The sequence below is a fragment of the Caretta caretta genome, chromosome 3 (genome assembly GCF_965140235.1).
Source record: "Caretta caretta isolate rCarCar2 chromosome 3, rCarCar1.hap1, whole genome shotgun sequence".
NCBI classification, from domain to species: domain Eukaryota; kingdom Metazoa; phylum Chordata; order Testudines; family Cheloniidae; genus Caretta; species Caretta caretta.
In genome coordinates this window covers 16,240,666-16,255,093 of record NC_134208.1, presented here as the reverse complement: position 1 = coordinate 16,255,093, position 14,428 = coordinate 16,240,666, and the positions used below count along the sequence as shown (strand labels likewise).

General features: G+C 48.1%; 1 protein-coding gene across 3 annotated transcripts in view; it reads left to right on the top strand.

The window, feature by feature from the left end:
- The window catches only part of PLA2G7 (phospholipase A2 group VII), a 42,875-nt gene that overhangs the window by 7,450 nt on the left and 20,997 nt on the right, over window positions 1-14,428 (top strand). Inside the window, exon 1 of one of the 3 annotated variants that reach the window (XM_075126375.1) lies at window positions 3,970-4,102. The exons of 1 other annotated variant lie outside the window; for it this stretch is intronic. The gene's annotated coding sequence lies outside the window, so the exon portion shown is untranslated. Of the gene's footprint in view, window positions 1-3,969; window positions 4,103-14,428 lie in introns of those variants that run through there. One more of the 3 variants, XM_048845678.2, reaches the window with a different exon arrangement.

Genomic DNA, 14,428 nt, shown 5'->3' with positions numbered 1-14,428 from the left:
ACAATCAAACCTGTCGTACTCATGAATTGCTCTTGTTGTGTAAGATCTACATCTTTCTGTTGCTGTTGAGTTTCTTGATTCTACACAGGATCTTCTGCTGCATCTGTTACTGCTGGTACATCTTCTTCTTGACTACTGTCCTCATGTTCAGGTATTGGCACTGAAATATCACCTGTTGCAGTTGCAGAGTTTTCATTATCGGTAGCATTGTTTGTTGGGTAAGGTGTGTTTTCCAGTGGTTTGAGAAATGAAGTTACTGGCTTTGAGCTCTTAGCTGCCGCTTCACTCAGTTGTTTTTGCCGTCTTTTGCTTGTACCACTTTCAAATCTCCTCTTCATAGTGATCTATCTGGCCAATATGTAGCCTATCCACACTTGAAATATTCTGCTGTAAATAAATAGCTTATCTACACTTGAAATCTTCTACTGTAAACATGTAAACAAATGCTGAATGGTACACAAATGCTGAAAAGACTTAAAACAAAGGAATACTAATTAAGAACACAAAATGAAACAGTCAGGTTATTATCGTTATCACTGAATCAAAACTCAAGCACGCAAGGTATAATATAACAGGCTGAGCTGAAGACAAAGGGATGACATATATATAGTAAACACAGATACAGAGAGAGGAATAATGTCCAAAAATTTCAAACATGTGTCCTCATGAAACTCACTGTACAAGATCGTCCTCACAAATTTCAGCTTGAATCTTGGCCTAAAGACTATGAAAGCCTATGATGATGGCCAAGCTACCAAGCAGTCACCTCCTTTTAGCTACCATATGAAGATAATAATGAGGAATTCTCAAACATAAATAATTCCTTAGTCAACTAGATGTAAAACTATAAAGACACTAAAATGTAACAATTCTGTATCTTTCAACATGCACATGATCCAGCACCAGCCACTAGTATTGGTTTGTTTATATAATCAGCTTATCTGAGAGGACACATTCATCACGATCTAATCTTGTGCCTTCAGAGCTGATACCTTTTTATTAATATTTATGAACATTTTTAACTCTTTAATAGGACAAAATCTATATCAGTTAACAAAAAAATTATGTCTTTTACCAAAACACATCTCTTATTTGCTTAAATTTGCAGCTCTAAGTTGAGAGAGTGTGTCACATTTTGGTCCAATAGGGATGCGCATAAAAAAAAGTTGCAAAACTTATCAAATGCCAAAAAATTAACAAGTGTCTAAATTTGAGGGCCCCTTTGAGCTTGAGGCCCAGGCCAAATGGCCCTCCTGCCTCCCCCCTCCCCCGCCCCCGATTGGCCCTGCTAATTAGAGAGGCGAGGTGTGTGAGGTAATATCTTATATAGGCTAATGGTCTTTCTGATAACAATCCCTGATATGAGCAGACTTTCACAGCTCAGCCCGAGCTTTGCACCAACTGAAAGGGACAGGGAAAAGGTGACAGGGTAAAACCAAAGTCAACAAGATTAGGCCCCATATCCCCACTTCACCCTTACCCTGTGACCCCCATGGATCATATGGGGGGCTGTGTATTTTGGGAGGGTTCTCAGCTCACTGTCGTGTGCCCCCCCCAACTGCCAGTGAAGGGTTACCCAGCTGTTCACATTTGGCCAGAGCATCTGGAATCTTAGCTCCCAGCTAAGATGAGGGTGCAGGGGGAAATCAGGCTGGGGGCATCTTGGAGGGTCTCTGGGTCACAACAGGCCATCAAGGTTTACAAATGGGTCCTGAGCTCAAAAAGATTGAGAACCACTTCTTTAATGGCCCTTGCTGTCTTCTGTGTTTCAGAAGCGACCAGAACCTTGTCAGAGCAGTGTGTATTTATATAGCTAGGCTGCGCATGTTGTAGAAAGTGAGTCAACACAGTTATTTGGACTCCACTGTATCCATGTGGCTTCTTTGTATGATGTCTGATGCCCCAGTTTCCCCATATATAAAATGGGGATAATGATACTGACTGCCTTTGTAAAATACTTTGAGAACTACTGATGAAAAGTGCAAGATAAGATCTAGGTGTTTAGGGTGCATCTAAAAAAAGTCATATGTTGTTGCCATAGGAAGTCACAAAAGTGTCATTATTTCAGGTTTCAGAGTAGCAGCCATGTTAGTCTGTATCCGCAAAAAGAAAAGGAGCACTTGTGGCACCTTAGCTCACATAAATTTGTTAGTCTCTAAGGTGCCACAAGTACTCCTTTTCTTTTTATTGGTTTCAGGGTTTCTGCAGCACTGATGTCACATGTATTGTATTCCCCTCCGCCACCTCTCCAACCCTGCGATTGTCCTTGCTGAACCTGTTTCTTGAATAAACACAAGTCTCCAGGGCTGACCTTTTACAGACATTAAATTCTACCATACAAACTATATGCTCTGTTGGATCCAACCCTCAATTAGGACTACAGCTGGTAAGAAAAACAGGGGGGAGTGGAAAGAAAAGGAGTACTTGTGGCACCTTAGAGACTAACCAATTTAGAATCCTGAAAATGTTTACAAACTTCATTCTCGTTTTCAAGCAAAAATGTCTTTTAGATTTCAGCCAGCTTTCTGTGCAGTTCACACCTAGTGATATTCACACATGCGTTGGGCAGCCACATCCTCTCCCACCCTCCAGGGAAGCAGTCTCAGAAATCTGTGAAGTTCACTCTGTCGCGCTCCTGCTCTCCCCTTCTCACATGCCAAAGCCCCTGGCTTGAAGTGGTTTCCATCATATGCAGGGTTTGCAGTTTGGTTCAGTGTTCCAGCACCCCTGCAGCTGAGAGCAGAATTTGGCTCAAAGTCACTCCCACAAGGAGCTTTCAGTGTCAGAGCTAGATCCTACTCATGTATGTGGTACAACACAGGGGTGCTGGGCCTGGAACAATTTGTATGGGGGGAGGGGTGCTGAGCGTCATTGAACCAAACTGTAAATCCTGTATATCAGAGGTTCTCAAACTTTGGTCCGTGGACCACCAGTGGTCGGCGAGCTCCATTCAGGTGGTCCGCGGATAGTTCCCTCTAAGGTGCGCACCTGGGCGGCCACACACGAGAGAATGAAGGGCCACCCACCTAATTAGTGGCGCCGTGCAGGCATGGCTCCACTATTTAGGTGCTTGGACCCTGGAGAAGACGCACATGTAAGGTGAGGTGGCGGCCTTGGGGGGAATAGGGAGTAGTTGGGAGAGGGTGTGGGGAATTTGGGACGTGCAGGGCTGCAGCGGCCAGAGAAAGAGGCGACTTTCCCCAGCTCCAGGGCTGTGGCTGCCGGGGGAAAGACACCCCTCATTCCCAGCCTCAACCCTGTGGCTGCTGTGGTGGAGGAGAGACCCCCCCCCTTCCCAGCCCCAGCTCGGGGGCTGCCGCAGCAGGGGACAGAGGGCACATCCATCACATTAGAAAGGTCAGACAACTGATATTAAAATATGAGTTGTGCGCTCTTATTTGTAGAACAAAAAAAAACAAACCCGTTCATTATTATTAAGGTTTTTTTGTGTAGTGCTTTTACCCAAAGGGCTTTACAATGGTTAGCTAAGGATACAAACAAGGCTTGGAGAGCTCATTAAGTGGCCTGCCGAGACCCTCAGCAATTTTCAAGTGAGCTGCGGAAAAAAAAGTTCGAGAACCGCTGCTGTGTACGATGGAAACCACGCCAAGCCCGGGGGGGGGGGTGGCAGCCCCCCCTGGTCCCAGCACCTGTGCTCAGCTGACCTGATGCCACTGGGGCTGATGGCAGCACTGGATCCCTTGTGATGAGCCGTAAAACAGCCACGGGGCTGAAGACGTGGGACCGAAATGAGCCCCAGCCTGGCTGTGTGTAAGTGAGCGCCAGCCCCCGGGATGTGCGCTGAGTTACACAACCGCCGGGAAACACACAGCGTCCCGATGGAGAGGCCCTGCGGTGGCTTTCCGGGCGCCGGGCGGGAGCGCGGCGCAGAAGGAAAAGCTCCCGCTGTGTAAAGAGGGTTGCAAGTCCCTCCCCTCCTGTGGGGAGCGAGGCGGAGGCCGACAGAAAGAGAAACAGCCCCGGAGCAGCAGCCTGCTGGGGCGCTGGCTGTCTCGGGGATCCAGGCTGCCTCAGGACTGCGGCAGGCGGGCGCAGCTCCCCCGCGCCCGGGCAGGCCGCTCCCGGGGACCCCGCGCAGGAGGTAAGGGGCGTGGGAGAAGGGAGGCAGAGGAAAAAGCCCCAGAGCGGGGCGGGAGGGGATCTGTAAAGGGCTCTGTTCTAAGCCCAGTGGTTCTCGCTGCCGTCTCTCTGCCTTGCTCCTCTTTCTCAGTCCAGTCTTCCGCAGGCTAGCCCCACACCCCCGACCTCTGCCCAGAGGCTGAGTCTTATGCCAGCCCCCCTTCCCCCCCGCTACTCAGACTATCATCTCGCCTCCTCCAGACTGGCTCCTCATCGCCCCCTGCTACCCAGAGCGGCATGTCCCCCAGCTCCTCACCCAGTCCCGATGCCCCCCAGACCTGCATTTCACCCTCCCTGCCCCTGCACAGACTAGCATCTTGCCACATCCCACAGGGCTAGTCCAGCAGACACAAATCAGGGGCGTTTAGTGATTAACTGGGGCCTCTGGGTTCAGTGTGCCACCATCTCCCCCTCAGCTACCCCAATTTCTTGTGCCATACCTGCCGGGGGAGGGGAGAGTCCTTCCTATTGGACTGGGAGGGCGAATGGGTGACTTGGCTTGTATCTGGTGTGTGTACGGAGGGAGTTGGAGGAAGAGTGGATGAAGGCGTCCCAGAGCCAGGGGAAACTACTTTGTTCTGGGGTGTATAAAGAGGGAGGTAGCCTGGGAGTCCGGGGGACTTTACATTGTCACCAAAACTCTGCACGAAGCAGCTTGTACCCTACCCCACCTGGCACTGGCATGTGGACAGTTTACATGCAGTTACTGAGGAAGCAACTGTAGGTAGAAACAGGGGCTAAAGTGAAAGCTGGATTTACAGCAGTTATAATATTATTTGTATTACCATAGTACCTCTGCACGTCACTCAGGGATCAGGACCCTGTTGTGCGAGGCACTATACAAACACAGAACAAAAATACGAGCTTCCACTCTAAGTTCCAGACAAGAGACAGCTGATGGATGTAAACTGACAGGGGGGAAAACACAAGGAAACAATGAGACAATACTGGTCAGCATGATAAACAGTGGTGTCAGCAGGTCAGCTGCCTAGCCATTGTCAGATTTCAGTAGACATCAGGGCAAAAGAGAGTTTTAAGGAGCAATTTGAAGGAGTGTAATGATGTAGCTTTATGGCTGTGGTGGCAGATCCTCAGTAGAGCTAGGCTGATTTACACCAGCTCAGAATCTGGCCCTCTGTTGTGTCTTATTAACATTGAAACCAAAAAGAAAAGGAGTACTTGTGGCACCTTAGAGACTAACAAATTTATTTGAGCATAAGCTTTCGTGAGCTACAGCTCACTTCATCAGATGCATTCAGTGGAAAATACTGAATTTTTAGGTATTTTTCTGTTAAAGAGGCATTAATGTAAGTAACCCTTGTGCCAAAGGGGGAGTTATATTTTGTTACACTGTAAAGAAGGGTGAGGGGCAGAAACTGCTTCCAAGGGGCAGAAAGATCCTTTCCAAGTAAACGTATCCAACTGGGAATTACACGTTTAATTCCTGGCTCTGGCAAACATTTACAGTATGACCCTGGGCAAGTCACAGCCTTTCGAAGCCCCATATTCCCATCTGTACAATCTTGCTTTTCCTTGTGGAGTTTGATGCTACAGTGACGGCTGCTAAAGACATATGCAGGCTTAATTTAGTCACTTTGTGTAAGATGTTTTCAAACATCAGCTAGAAGTTGCTATAGAAGTGCAAAGTCTTACTGTCTACCAGATTTGGTGCCTAGAGCAGCCCTTTTGTATTTCGCTCAGTTGTGCATGGCCCCCACAATACGAAAGCCTTTGGCGTAAGGACATTCTGTGTCATCAGGCTCCCTCAGTCTTATTCACCACTTATCCATGAGTAAATATTTAATCTCTCTGACTAAACTCTTCCTCTCTGTCAGCCTTCCTAATAATACAACATCCTGAGTGGAGGTTATGGACAGGGCCAAGGTCAGAAAAACTGACAGAGTTTGATTAAAGATATTAACTTTCCAATCCTACCCCCCCCTAAAGTGTGAGAGGTTTCCAGTTACTGGAGTGGGGAGGAGGCTGTTCACAGGTTAATTTGCACGGACGTCTCTTACCTTAGCCCCACATTTACATTTATCTTTTATATATGCAATCCTAACTCAGGCCTGACATTAGCAGTGCTGACTCATGACAGGCTGTAATAAAGTGCAGCATGCATTCTTATACACAGTTTCAAAATGAAATTCTTGTTTCCAGCTTCCTTTGCTGCAGCTGTTTTGCATCCTACACTTGAGGTGGATCACATGCTTTAAAGATCTCACGGACTGGGGAACTCATTCATCCGTGTAACAGACTTTGGAGCAAGTTAATGTTGTGCCTGGGCCAGTCACAGACACTAAATTGCATTGTGCCACTGTAGCCTATGTTTATAAACTTCCTTGTGGTCAGGGTCACTCACTAATATTGATGATTGTCCCTCTTGTCCATAACAAACTGAGTAGCTGGCATACATCATAGAAATAAACAGGCAAGGGAGCATCTAATGATAATCACATCTAGGGCCTGATCCTGCCACTCTGACATAGATGTAATTCTCACTGGAACCTATGGGAGTTTTATGTATGAGAGAACTACAAGAGGAGGCCTAAAGTGGCCAAGTGAAGCCAGACCCTCAGCTGATTCAGCTCCACTGGTCAGTGCTGATTCACTCTAGCTATGGATCTAGCCCTTGGGAGTTTAGAAATGAATAGTTACCGTCATATATGTATTGAATACATAAAGGAGAGGCCTCCCTGCCTTCTCTCTGCTTCTTTCAACTGAGCTCTTGTGACCATTTCCCTGAGGCCCTCCATATGGATGGGCAGTGGTTTGCCACCACTGAAATTGCAGGAGTGGTTAACATGGAAAATTATGTGATAAGCAGCATTCTGGTTCCTCCTGTGTCTGATGCCAATTGACATTCCTCCCCACTTTTCCCCAACTCTCTCCTTTCTGCACTTACTCCACTAATTCCTCTTCTTACCCCTCTGCATGGCATTTAGCTGCAGACATGTTGCCCTATATTATACATCTGTACACTCACTATTCCTCCTAACTTCAGACCCACATGTAATAGTGGCAAGAGAGCATTAAACTAGGAGATGCCTATAACAAAGTGTCACTTCAGTCAAACATTACCAAAGAAAGGCCCTTGTCAGCATAATGCAAAGTGTAGCACCTTAAAATACATTGAAAGGAAGCAGTGCTGATCAAATCAAGGTCGGGGTGGTTGTTTTTTTGCTCACTTACTTCCTTTAACTATGTATCTCCTCCTCTGCAGTGCCACAAACCTACTCTCCTTTTACTTAAGTATCAACATGATTGGTTCACATACAGAAAACCCCTTGCAAACAACGCTTGAAGTTTATTTGCTTATTACCATTTCCTTTGACTAGTAACTAATATTTTGGTATGTTGCTGTTGTGCATAGTTTGTTATTTTTTTGAAAGCTAGAAGACATTCTTCATAGCACATTTATACAGTGCAGTTTTTATAGTATGCCCATGTATATGATCCAAGGAAGAGTTAGAGTTGGGGGCTCATCTACCTTCAGATACATCTCACACATTGTGTATGCCCTGAGCACACGTACATAAGTGGCAGGATATACTGAAACAAAGTACAGTATTGGGCTTTTACTGTCTGAAGCAGCAGCTAAGGGACCACAGTACCATTCCCACATCACACAGAGTCTTTCTGGGGAAATCAGTTAGAAATAATTGCTCCTCAGATTAATTTAACTGGCTACAGCATTGGGAATTTAGTCTCTCTGCCTCAGTTTCTCCATCTATAAAATAGGATTAATATGTAACACATTTGCAAGGAGTGCAGGGGTGCTTAGAAGAAAGGTTCAAAGAAGTAGTATGATGATAATGAAACAGACTGATGCTCACAAATGCCACCAAAGTTAAGGATTTCCAGTCCCCCATTTTATTACTAACTCCGCCACAGGAAGGTGTTGGAAGATGACATGAGGGTTTTTCCTGTGGGATTCAGGCTGATTGGGAAGCTCCCCCCAACGTACTGTGACCAGTGAAGTACCACCATCATCTTTCAGTGTTTAACTCTGCCCTCCAGATAGACACCTACAATTCCCCAGGGCATCACCAGGAGTTGCTTGGGTAGATGTTATAGCACAATTGCACCCTTCCTCCTAAAAGTAGGGTTCTGGCAACTACAGCTCCCTGCCACCACAAAGAGAACTGGCTGGCCTGGCGAGGGCAGCGGTGGTGGTGGGACCTGGGGAAGGTGCGCGCCCGGCTCTTCTGCCATGACTACACCCGGGGCGCCAGCCGATGGAGGGATGCAGCGATAGGACAGTTGGAACGGGAGGTCTTAGAGCTGGAGAGGCGTCTGGCCGCCAGCCCCAAGGATCCATCCCTCTCCAGGGCGTGCCGGGAGAAGCGGAAGGAGCTCCGGACCCTTGAGGACTATCGGGCCCGGGGTGCCTTTGTTCGATCCCGCATCCGCCTCCTTCGGGAGATGGATCGTGACTCCCGCTTCTTTTACACCCTGGAGAAAAAGAGGGGGGCCAAGAAGCACGTCACTTGCCTCCTAGCAGAGGACAGCACGCCCCTCACGGATCCGGCGGAGATGTGCGGGAGGGCCAGGGCCTTTTATGCAGGCCTCTTCTCCCCAGATCTGACCGATCCTAACACTTGCAGAGTGCTCTGGGACGAACTCCCAATGGTCAGCGCGGGCGACCGAGACCGGCTAGAGCTGCCTCTCACTGTGGCCTAGTTCTCGGAAGCCCTCCACCGCATGCCCACCAATAAATCTCTGGGCATGGACAGGCTGACTGTGGAGTTCTACCGTGTGTTCTGAGACCTCCTCGGCCCAGACCTAGTCACCGTCTGGGCCAAGTCTTTGCAGAGCGGGGTCCTCCCTCTTTCATGCAGGTGAGCCGTGCTCGCCTTATTGCCGAAGCAGGGGGACCTCCACGATTTACGAAATTGGCGTCCCGTCTCGCTCCTCAGCATGGACGACAAGGTTGTAGCGAAAGCCATCTCGCTGCGGCTAGGATCCGTGCTGGCGGACGTGATCCACCCAGACCAGACCTACACCATCCCGGGCCACACCATCTTCGACAACCTGTATCTGGTCTGGGACCTCTTGGAACTCGGGTGTAGGGACGGTCTGTCGTTCACACTCCTGTCCCTGGATCAGGAGAAGGCGTTCGACAGGGTGGATCACAGGTATCTCCTGAGCACTCTGCGAGTGTTTGGCTTCAGACCCCAGTTTGTGGGTTTTCTCCAGGTGCTGTATGCTTTCGCAGAGTGTCTGGTCAGGCTCAACTGGACCCTGGTCAGCTTCGGAGTATGGCAGTGGTGCCCCTTCTTGGGCCATCTGTACGCTCTGGCGATCGAGCCCTTCCTCTGTCTCCTCCGTAGGAGGTTGACGGGGTTGGTGCTGCGGGAGCCGGAGCTGCAGCTGGTCTTGTTGGTGTACGCCGACAATGTGCTCCTCGTGGTCCAGGACCCGGGCGACTTGGCGCTGGTGGAGGCTTGCCAGGCCATTTACTCGGCAGCCTCCTCTGCCAGGGTCAACTGGGTCAAGAGCTCTGGCTTGGTGGTAGGGGACTGGTGGCAGGCAAGCTCCCTCCCACCCACGCTTCAGGCCATCCAGTGGAGCGCAGGTCCACTGCTCTATCTTGGCATTTACCTTTCTGCCACACATCCGTCTCCCCCGGAGAACTGGCACGGTTTAGAGGGCAGGGTGGTAGAGTGGCTCCGGAGATGGATGGGACTACTCTGGTGTCTCTCCCTTTGAGGGAGGGCACTGGTGCTTAATCAACTAGTCCTGTCCATGCTCTGGTCCCAGCTCAACACTCTGGTCCCAGCCCCGGGTTTCCTAGGCAACCTCTGGACATTGATTCTGGAATTCTTCTAGTCAGGGCTGCACTCTCCATCTACCCTGGAGGAGGGAGGGCAGGGCCTGAAGTGTCTCCGCACTCAGGTCCATGTCTTCCGCCTCCAGGCCCTGCAGACGCTCCTTTATGGTGCAGGTAGTCTGGCGTTGAGAGTACTGGCGCACGCCTTCCTGCGCCGCTTCCGAGGGCTCTGATATGACCGGCAGCTCCTTTACCTCCATCCGAGAGGTCTTCCGCAAGACCTCTCCGGGCTGCCGGTCTTCTACCAGGACCTCCTCTGGACTTGGAAACTGTTCACAGTGACCAGGTCCATGGCGGCCTCCGTGGGGGAAGAGCTCCTCGCGGATCCCCTGCTACACAACCCCCAGCTCCGTGTGCAGGTGGCGGAGTCCCCTCAGTGCACCAGAGGTTGGTCCTGGCAGAAGTCACTAGAGTCAGAGACCTCCGGGACTACGACCGGGGAGACTGGCTGGAGCCCTTGATGCTAGCTCAGCACATGGGGCTCTCCAGACCTCGTACTCCCCTGCGTGTACTTCAGGAGGTGAGGGCCGCTTTGCCGCTCGCTGCTTGGGTTTACCTCGACCGGATCCTAAGGAAGGGCATGCCCCGCCCACCCTCCACGCCAGGCCCTCCGGACCTTCTTATCGGGCCCCTGCCCCATGGACCCAACCGACCCCCCACCCCTTCACCGTGAGCCAGCTACATGAGCTGCAACCGGTCCATTTCCAGACCACACCAAGGAAACATCTATACACGCTCGTGCTCCACACCCTTCATGTCCTCACCCTCGCGTCCTGCCCCAACACAAAGTGGTGGGACCTCCTGCCACCCCTAGAGGGTGAGGAGCCCCGGTGGGCTGGCCTATATTCCACCTTGGTCCCGAGGCCCGCCGGGGATATCAGTTGGTGGCTCCTTCATGGGGCCGTGAGTACGGGCGTGTACTTGGCGCGGTTCACTCCAATCCCGGACACTTGCCCCTTTTGCGGTGTGAGGGAAATCCTGGCGCATGTCTACCTGGAGTCCGCCAGGCTGCAGCCCCTATTCCAGTTCCTCACGAGTATTTTGTTAAGATTTTGGTTGCACTTTTCCCCTCACCTCCTTATCTATGCACTCCCTGTCCGTGGCCCCACTAAGTCACAGGACCTCCTGGTCAACCTCCTCCTGGCCCTGGCTAAAGCGGCCATCTATAAAACCAGGGTGAGGAGGTTGGCTGATGGAGTCTCCTGTGACTGTGGGGCTTATTTCTGATCCTCCGTCCGTTCACGCCTCTGGGCAGAGTTCCTCTGGGCCGTGTCCACTGACTCCCTTGACGCCTTTAAGGAGCAGTGGGCACTGTCCAGGGTTCTCTGCTCGGTGTCCCCAGTCCTTCGTTTGACCCTTTGACCACACTCCTGTCCCTATGGTTCATTAGTTGTCCCCCGTAATTATTTGGTTTTCCAGGTCCTGTGGACCCCCTCTTAGGCTGGGGGGGGATCCTTTACTACTTCCTGGATCCCAATAAGACAGCTTCCTACTTTCCCCACCTCTTTTGGAGTCCTAAAAAATACATTTTTCACTTAAGGATTTTTAAAAATTCCTTGTTTTACTAATATCTTGATTAAAATGGAAAGAAGTTTGAAAATCTAGTTTGTTCCATTGCCATTTATGGTAGTTTATTCAAACTAGTGCACACACTACTCAGCTTGAACAAGATTAGACTGTGAGGTTTCACTTTGTGACTCTCATTCTCTCGCATGGTGCTGCTGGGTTTAAGTTTCCATCCTAAGAGGGGAATGTTTTTAAGGTCAGGCTTGACAAAGCCCTGGCTGGGAGGATTTAGTTGGAGATTGGTCCTGCTTTGAGCAGGGGGTTGGACTAGATGACCTCCTGAGGTCCCTTCCAACCCTGATATGCTATGATTCTATGTTTAAACATGCTACCCATCCCGCTTAAAACATTTGTGCAAACCTTTCTATTTATAGTCAGGATTGGAATGGAGATGTAGGCAAGTGTCCAGGCACAGGAATTTTTGGAGTTTACTCCAGCTCCAACACCAACTTCCTTTGTAGCCGTGGTTAAAGGTGCAGAAAGAAATTTGAAAATAGAAATCTTTAGTACCAAATTTATTATATACATATATATTTCTATAAATTGAAATTAGCATCTATTTAACTATCTGTGGTTTCATTGTAAACTTTTGTTTTTAAGGTCATCCAGAAGGAAGATAAAGAATAGAGTCTACTGGCACATTTAATGATCTTTATGAAATTTCAAAGAAAGGCTTACAATTATTATGTCCAAAAATACATGTACCCTTTTCTGGCAAGGCTACAATTTCACATATTAATTTTGGTTTGCTCAGTTCCCGTCTGGGAAAGAAAAATGTAACTAGGTAGTTCCTAGTCAATTTGAAAGCTGTGGGTAGCTTATTAGTGCCAATTTGCATTCAACTTGTTTTTCACTAAGGTCAGCTACAAAAACTAATTATTAATGTGAGAGTCTTGCTAAGACTAGAATTATTGTCAATGGCTTTACTCATTTCAGTGTCCAGTTTAACCAGCAGTTTGCAACATTCATAAGTCAGTGGTGTAAAAAAAGAGGTTATAGGTTCAACTCTGGAGCTTACTCGGTACGTGGATATATCAAAGATACTCAACTCACAGTGCTTCTAAAGTCAAACTTCTCTTCAGTCACCAGTTAGAATCTTTACTATAAGTTATGGAGGGTTGGTTTTTCATTATTTTTAAATCTACCTATGGCTTAACCCATAGGACAATGAGCACATGTTCATCCTCACCACTTGGGCCTGAGGGATTTTGTGCCAGGTCCCTCTTCTCCTTGGCAAAGGGCCCCTATGTCCTCCTTCCTGAGATTGCTCTCCTCCTACAGTCCTGCTGAGGAGCTCACATGTGCTGTGCATGCTCTGTAATAGCAGTGCATACCAACTCCCCAGTTAGCAGCAGCTACCAGCTTCTGGAAGTAGTTGGGAACCTGAAGCAAAAGGGGACGGTACGTGACAGAGAGCGAGGGTAGAATGTGGAAGGTTCCTAAAAAAAAACCAGAAGTGGTAGCAGGTGGGAGAAAGGGACTTACAGCAGGCATGAAACCAGACCCAGTTCCTCCCTATCTAAAAAACCCCACATCAGCAGCAAGAAACCCAGGACATTTGTTAGCTAGACCCTGTGTGACGTACGGAGAGCAGCTAATTTTCAAAGGGTTAAAACAGCAAAACTAGGAGAGATTTTCCTCTTTGTCAGAGTCCTGGCACCACACAGCCATGAAAACTTCCAGCATTTTAGCATGTTAGTGCTGACCAGAGATAAGGAGGTCATACCATTAGTTCCACTGCCATACACTGTCTCCTTGCCTGCATGGTAGGCAAAAGACAGATCACAACCTTGCTATTTATGCATTGCTTTACATGCTTTGCTCCTTTTCCTCAAACTCCATGCCACCAGTATCACGGAAGAATAGCTACTTCAGTAGAGGAAAAGTTTAAAATTCCTTCATGGCATAAAGTATTAGTGACCCAAAGTTTTCCTGGGTAACTACCCACTCACCTCTTTTTCACATGGTTAGGTTTAAGATTTTCAAAGCACTTCTCAGTTTGCTTTGGTTTTATTCTTTTAAAAATAGGCATTAGTATCATCCTAGATAAGATATTTTCTCAAAATTATGAATGACTTACACCCTGGTTGGCAGAAAAATATAGTTACATCCATGCTACTAAAATATATATAGTATTTCTCATTTAATATCTTCCCCTTTTATCATTAAAGGGACAGCAGCTTTAAAAACAAAAACAAACAAAAAATACACAGTAGCACCTACCTCTGCTACAGTTTGATAAGATAAAAGGAAAATATATTTCCCTTGTCAGTTTCAAGTTGTGGATTTAACAACATGTACTGAAGACAACTTTATGATTTCCTTTAGTCTTTAAGCTATTTAAGGTTATAAGCCACAAAAATTGTCAGGGAGAGCAAAGTGAAGATACTTTTAACTCAGTTTGAAATTCACTACATTTCAACTTGGTAAAGTGGGAGCGGAGTTCACTCTGCCACCTACTTTTAAAGTACGCTTTTGTTCAGCTGGATTCCCTCACCATCTACTGATGCATTAACCCCTATCAGCAGGGAGCTAAGCCTAAACTCAACTTTCCAACCATACCAGTATTGAAGAACTGCAACTCAAGTTCCACAACAGCGATAGCACTGTGTTGCCAGTATTCCACTCTAATCACATGATCCATGTGTGAAACTTGTATTGCAAGTGATAATGAATATGTGAGAGGCGGCATGGGGCAGTTCTGAAGCACTAGCCTAGAACTCAGGCCTCCTGGGTCTAATTCCCTGCTCTGTAACAGACTTCTTTTGTGAAGATAGGAAAGACCCTTAGTCCTTCTGTGCCTCAGTTTCCCTTCCGTAAAATGCGTATGCTCATACTTCTCCCACCTTGCTGCAGAGCTGAGGATAAATAAAGATACCCAGACACTAC